The 5,789-nt window shown below is 54.4% G+C and overlaps 1 long non-coding RNA gene across 1 annotated transcript; it reads right to left on the bottom strand.

The window, feature by feature from the left end:
• Positions 1-2,373: 2,373 nt before the first annotated feature.
• On the bottom strand, positions 2,374-5,104 carry LOC109558860 (uncharacterized). Its single transcript, XR_011566496.1, has 3 exons — positions 5,008-5,104; positions 4,145-4,331; positions 2,374-3,313 (listed from the first exon to the last, which is right to left on the bottom strand). It is a non-coding gene; the product is annotated as an uncharacterized lncRNA (long non-coding RNA).
• Positions 5,105-5,789: the final 685 nt, after the last annotated feature.

Genomic DNA, 5,789 nt, shown 5'->3' with positions numbered 1-5,789 from the left:
CGCAGCCTGAACACTTGAGATATGAGTGTTGAAATGGATGCCACACCTCAACGTAAGCTCATCAGACACACCCTGTCTTATTCACACCAGTGTCCCTGAGGTCGTCTGTCCCCACGCCCATCAGATGACAGAACTTCAAGGAGCAAACGGGTTCACTTATGAACGAGTGAGTGAGTGAGTGACTAAGGAGCAGGCCACCCCACTCTCACACAGCCTTCCATTTCACAGAACATGCTAGAAAAAAAGAGTTCAGAATCGGGGCCAGAGAGCCTGCCTGGGGCTGCCAGATGAAACACGTGACTCCCAGTTGAACCTGAATTTTTGATAAACACGTTTCAGTGTAAGTACGTCTCTTGCAATCCTGGGACATACACATAGTAAAACAATGTCATTTGTCTGTTTGATTTTTTCTCAAATTTGACTGGGCATGTTATGTCTTTATTGGCTGAATATGGCACCCCTAACCACGGGTCCCAGCCATGCCCCGGTGCTGAGACTCGGGAATCCGCAGTTTCTCTGGAAGACTCTCTTTCCTGTCTGATGGTCAGGAAGCATCCTTCTCTCGCCCCTGGACTCTGCTGTCCAGCAGGGGTGATCTCCTGTTCGTTCCCCCCACTAATCCTGGGACTTGGGGGAGCCTTCCTTGAGGAAAACAAGCCAGGGGTGATCTAGGGAGGGTCTAGGGTCTGGAAACTTCTACCAGAAGCGTGTCTGTTGTGCCCACGCAGAGCACGGGGTTCTAGCACGAACACTGGGCCCCAACTTCAGAAGCAAGAAGAGTGCGGACCCCAAGATCCTGCCTCACGTCTAGCGCTCCAGGCACAGGGGCGAGCACTCGGCGGCCTGGCTTCGTGCAGACTCCGGTGGACTCAGGGTCAGTGCTGGAAGAGGGGGCTGCCCGCAGTAGCCGGGACCCTTGCCCATCCCCGCGTCCTCTGCCTGGAGCTCTGGAGGATGGGAAGAATGCCCACAGCATTTCTGGGCGAGACCCAACAAGCAGCTGCTCTCGTGGGTTCTGGGAAATTGTCCTCCAGAAAAGGGCTAGTGACAATTCTTGATTTCATCTTTGGAGACATTCACGGAACAGAAGTTACATGAAAGAGAAGGCACTTGGATATGTGACCTACTCTCAGGAAGAGCAGCCTCGGAAACCTCGCACACAGCATCGACCGAGGCATTCAGGACCAACCCCCCCCCCACCGCCCCGCTCCTTCCTGGAGCCTTATTATCCTTTGATCTTTGTAATAATGTGTTTCTTTCCCGGTAATAGGTTTTCATCATCCTCCCAGCCTATTGATTAGAACTCTTTTCTGGGGTTCTGAGATATTGGCTAGAATAAGGGACAGAACAATTCCGCACTGGGATGCTGTCTCCAAGACGGTGTGCTCGTGACAGCCGCCTTGCCCACACAGGGTGGGGCCAGAGGCCTGGGGGAGGAGGGGCCTGATTGCCGTTCTCGTAGCTGCTGTCTCTGCTCTTCCGCCCTCATCCTTCTGCTTCTGGTTTGGTGAATGTGTGACCACAGCTGCTGGCCAGGCTGACCCCTCAGGGGGACCCAGGGCCAACAGAAAGGAGGGGGAGGAGGGTAGCCACACGTGTCTCCTGGCAGAGATTGGGGTGCAGTGATCTGTTACTGGAACCCCACGTTTAGAGACTCAGGCACAGGATCTCTACCTTTAAGAGGGAAGGAGGGACCCACTGCATGCCAGTGAGGGGACGGTGAGGACTCGTGGACAGTGGCCCGGAAGGTCCTGAAAGGAGGCACTTTCAGGTCCCATGGGGCAGAGGGCATAGGCTGAAAGGCGCGGCTGTGTGAGCTGCTGTGAAGTCAGGTCAGGACGGCCCGGCTGGCAAGCTGGGCCTTGGTCAGTGGAGTTAGAATGGCTGCGAGCTTAGGAGTGTTGAGTTCATGTTAGATTAGGGAGAACTCGCCACTCAAACAGACACCGGCGTGACCAGCCCTTACGGTGGACAGGAGAGGCCCTGTCTGGACTCGGGGTGGGTCTGGCTTCACACAGCACCTCCAAGTGTCCCCTCTCCCTCCCTGCAGACAGAAGCTGCCTCAGTGCTCTTCCTATAAACACACAAGCGAGTGGTTTTCTAGCCAATGAGTGAATTTTAAAAAGTAACTAAAGCTCCCTCCCTGGAACCCCAGGCCCGAAGATTCAGAACCCAGATGTCAAGGTAAAAATTCCGCTTTGCTTTTGATTCCTGACAACACTGAACATATATATATGTATTTTGAAATTTCTGTCTCAAAATGCTCAGTGAGACAGAGAACCGCTTCCAAGCACAAGGACGTGGCTCTTCTCGACACCTCTTACAGCAGGGCCCCATCCATCACTTTCACAAGTTCGATGAAACCGTTGCAAATACGATCAATCATCTTTTTATTGAATTAAGACAAATGGGTGGTTATTAATAGGCTAAGACATAATGAGGAAAATGGATCACACTGCACAGAGAGAAGGGAAGAGAAATGCGTATGCACTGAGCTCTCCTTGGAAAGATCTGGAAGCATCTTCAGTAAGGAAAGACCTTGGGTGGAAGCCCCCTTTGACTCACACTGAGAACAAACACGAATGAGCTGAGAAATCAGAGACTCTTGGTTGTACCTTTTCTCCACTACCTTCTAGCTGGGTGATCTTCGGGCAGTAACCTGACCTCTCCGAGCTTCTGTACTCTCTTTGTTGAGGGCACATGGAAAGTGCTTGGCTCTTAGGACGTGTGTCAGGGGCAGGGCTGGGTGCCCCGGGGAGCCTGGGCTGGGAGATGCTCAGTCTGGTTCGACCCGACAGTGTGGATTCTGCAGGGAGGCAGAGGGGTGTCGCCTGCAGTCCTGAGGGGCTGCAGCTAGAGGGGCAGGGAGGGAGGCCTGTGGGGGCAGAGTCAGGGGTGGCAGGGTCCCCCAGAAGTCCCGCCTCCGAGCTGAGTTTCCAGGAATCGCCGGGAAGGCGCACAGGATTCGGCAGTGTTCCAAGTGTGCGGTCTTGGTGGGGACGCCTGGTGTCTGTTGGTGGCAGAGCTTCTGGGGAAACAGCTTGTGTTTATGTCAGAAAGAGGAGACCACGTTTCGGGGCAATCACTGCAGCTTGCGAGGTCAAATCAACACACCCAGCCCCATCTGCCCCAGCAGGGCGCTCAGCCTCCCTCAGTGCCCGCAGCCTGGAGCCTCCGCGGGCGGTGACGGGGCTGCAGGGGAGGGCCCCGCCAGTGTGTGGTCAGCGGTGTTTCCTAAGAGCAGGACGAGGGCTGGCTGTCCCTCCATCTCTCAGGCTGCCCGCCCGCGTCCCACACCAGGCCGGACCCTTCCCTGGTAAACACAAGTGAAGTGTTTTTCTGAATTCTCTGGGTTGGGCTAGCAAATTATTGTACCTAAGGCAGCTCCCCTGGTGGCTCAGTGGTAAAGAATCTGCCTGCCACGCAAGAGACTTGCAGGAGACGCAGTTTCGATCCTTGGGTCAGGAAGATCTCCCAGAGAAGGAAATGGCTACCCACCCACTCCAGTGTTCTTGCCTAGGAAATCCCGAGGACAGAGGAGCCTGGCGGGCTACAGCCCATGGGGTTGCAAAGAATTGGACATGACTGATCGACTAAATGACAGCAAGGGGGTCTCACGGTAACTCCCACATTTATAGCTGCTTGTCAGAAGTGCAGGGTTCCCTAGACGTGCAGCTGTAATCTGGAGGGAACAAGGCTGGTGGAAGGGAGCCCTTGCCCGGGGGGGGCCTGTGCTGACCCCAGGCGTCTCTGTGAGGATTGAACTGAGCTGTGGGGCGCCCAGCTGGAGGTGGAGGACACTGGGGAACCTCACACCTGGAGCTCACGCTTGGCTCTCTCCCCACCCCTCCCATTCACCCCAGCTGCCTCCACCCCTCTGCCTGTTTCCTGGACACAGTAGTGATTTAAACCCTTCTGGTGGCCCCATGTCCAGACACGAGTTGGCAAGGGTCTCCACTCTCGGGGAGGTTACATCCTAGTGGACAGGGGCTCGGCCACAACCCCGAGGGCATCAGTTGATTGGACCTTATGTGACCGATCCAAGATCCAGACCCGAAGCCCAGCTGTTGCAACTGCTGCTGGATCTACACCCCAGCATCCCAGCTCTAATGCAGCCTGAAGCCATGAGCCTCACTCCCCTCACCTGCCGTCTTTCTTAGCTGCAAAGAATCAGTGACGCTTGGTTTGCAGCTCCTCCACGGTCATTAGAGCCGACTCCAGCTGCTGCATCACGTTATGCTTAGGCCGCGTCCTTACCGTGGGTTAATGAGGCCCGTAACGCAGAGTTCCCACGCCGACTAGGACACAGAGACCTGAAGGATAGGGGGCACCTGTGAAGAGCAGTAAAAGCCCACAGCTTGTTCTCTTGACCATCAGCAGTGATTCATCCTAAAAGATGGGAGCGTGTTCCCAGTCAAACGGTAAGGATCTTTGCTTTAAAAAGAGAACTTGTCTTGAGTCTCACACTGGTCTTGTCACATGTTGCCAGAACCAGATCTGCTAAGTGGTAAAGGCCACCTCTCCAGGCACCAGGAGCTTGAGTGCACAGTCGAGTCTTGTGGGCACCGTCCAGACACATGTCTGAAGGATAAAGTTCTAGAGAAGGAGAAAGCATCTGGGGAGGATGGCTGGGTCTGTATTCTAGAGCCAGCACTGTGGCCCCAGATGACTGAACAGCTTCGAAGCATGGCTGCGGGTGTTTGCAGGAACTTTAGAGAGAAGGGACATTCCTTAACCAGGGCTCCTGAGGCATTGTCCACACCGAACCACTTGTGTGATAAGACTCAGGCCCCTGCACGCAGGCTGCAGGCCTCTTGGGCACCTGTCCAGACTCTCTGCCCCTCCCCCAGGCTTGCCTGTCTGCATTCACAACCCAGACGTGCCGGTTCCCCACAGCTGTGTGTGCCTCCCTGCCCAAGGGCCGCCCTCTCTCCCTGGAAGCGCTGCTGTGAGCTATCTGCCGAGGACCAGCCCGCTCCTTTCCAGAACTGAGGTCGGGTGACTCACCCAGAGCAGGTGTCTGTTCTGCTGCCTGCCTCGCAGTCTCCCTTCCTCCGGGCAGGACCAGCCCTCCTCTTCTGGGGACAGAAAGCACTTCCTTCCTCTCCTCATTCACTCCAGTGGGTGTGGCCAAGAGCAGAGCCCCGCCCCAGAGACGGCTGATTGTCCCAGGAAAGCAAATCTGTACCTTTCCTTGCAGCTTTGCTCCGGAATGAGAGGCCTCCTTCCCCAGTCCAGAAAATGCAGCCCACACATGACCAGCAATCTAGAAAGAGTAAGCCGTGCACACATCTCCACTCTAAAGGGTCAAGTTTACCCAACTGAAAACGCTGGTTTTGAGCAATAATATGTGATGACATGGAAAAGTCTCACCATATGAAAAAAATAAAAGGGAATAAAGATGTGATCCCAGTATCTTCCCCAAAATAAGGAAGTAGGGTAACTGCAGACGTAATTCCCAAAGACACAGAATAGACTCCCTCAACACAATACGGAAAGAGAAGAACAAAGTCGGAGAGCTGGCAGGGCCTGGCTTCAGGGCTTCCTAAAAAGCTTCAGTTGTCGAGACTGTGGGGTTGGTGGAAGAACACACAAAGAGGTCAATGGAACAAAACAGAGCCCAGACATAGACCCAAATAAATGCAGTCAACCGAGCTGTGACAGAGGAGCAAAGGCACCATGATGGAGCCGCTTCTTAAAGATCGTGCTGGAACAACCGGGCTTCCGAGTGCAAAAACAGAAAGACTCTAGCGCAGACTCTACACTTAAAATTAACTCAAAATGGACCA

This window comes from Bos indicus, chromosome 5 (genome assembly GCF_029378745.1).
Source record: "Bos indicus isolate NIAB-ARS_2022 breed Sahiwal x Tharparkar chromosome 5, NIAB-ARS_B.indTharparkar_mat_pri_1.0, whole genome shotgun sequence".
NCBI lineage: Eukaryota > Metazoa > Chordata > Mammalia > Artiodactyla > Bovidae > Bos > Bos indicus.
Note: the sequence above shows the minus strand (reverse complement) of the source record. Positions and strands in the feature narration are given on the sequence as shown.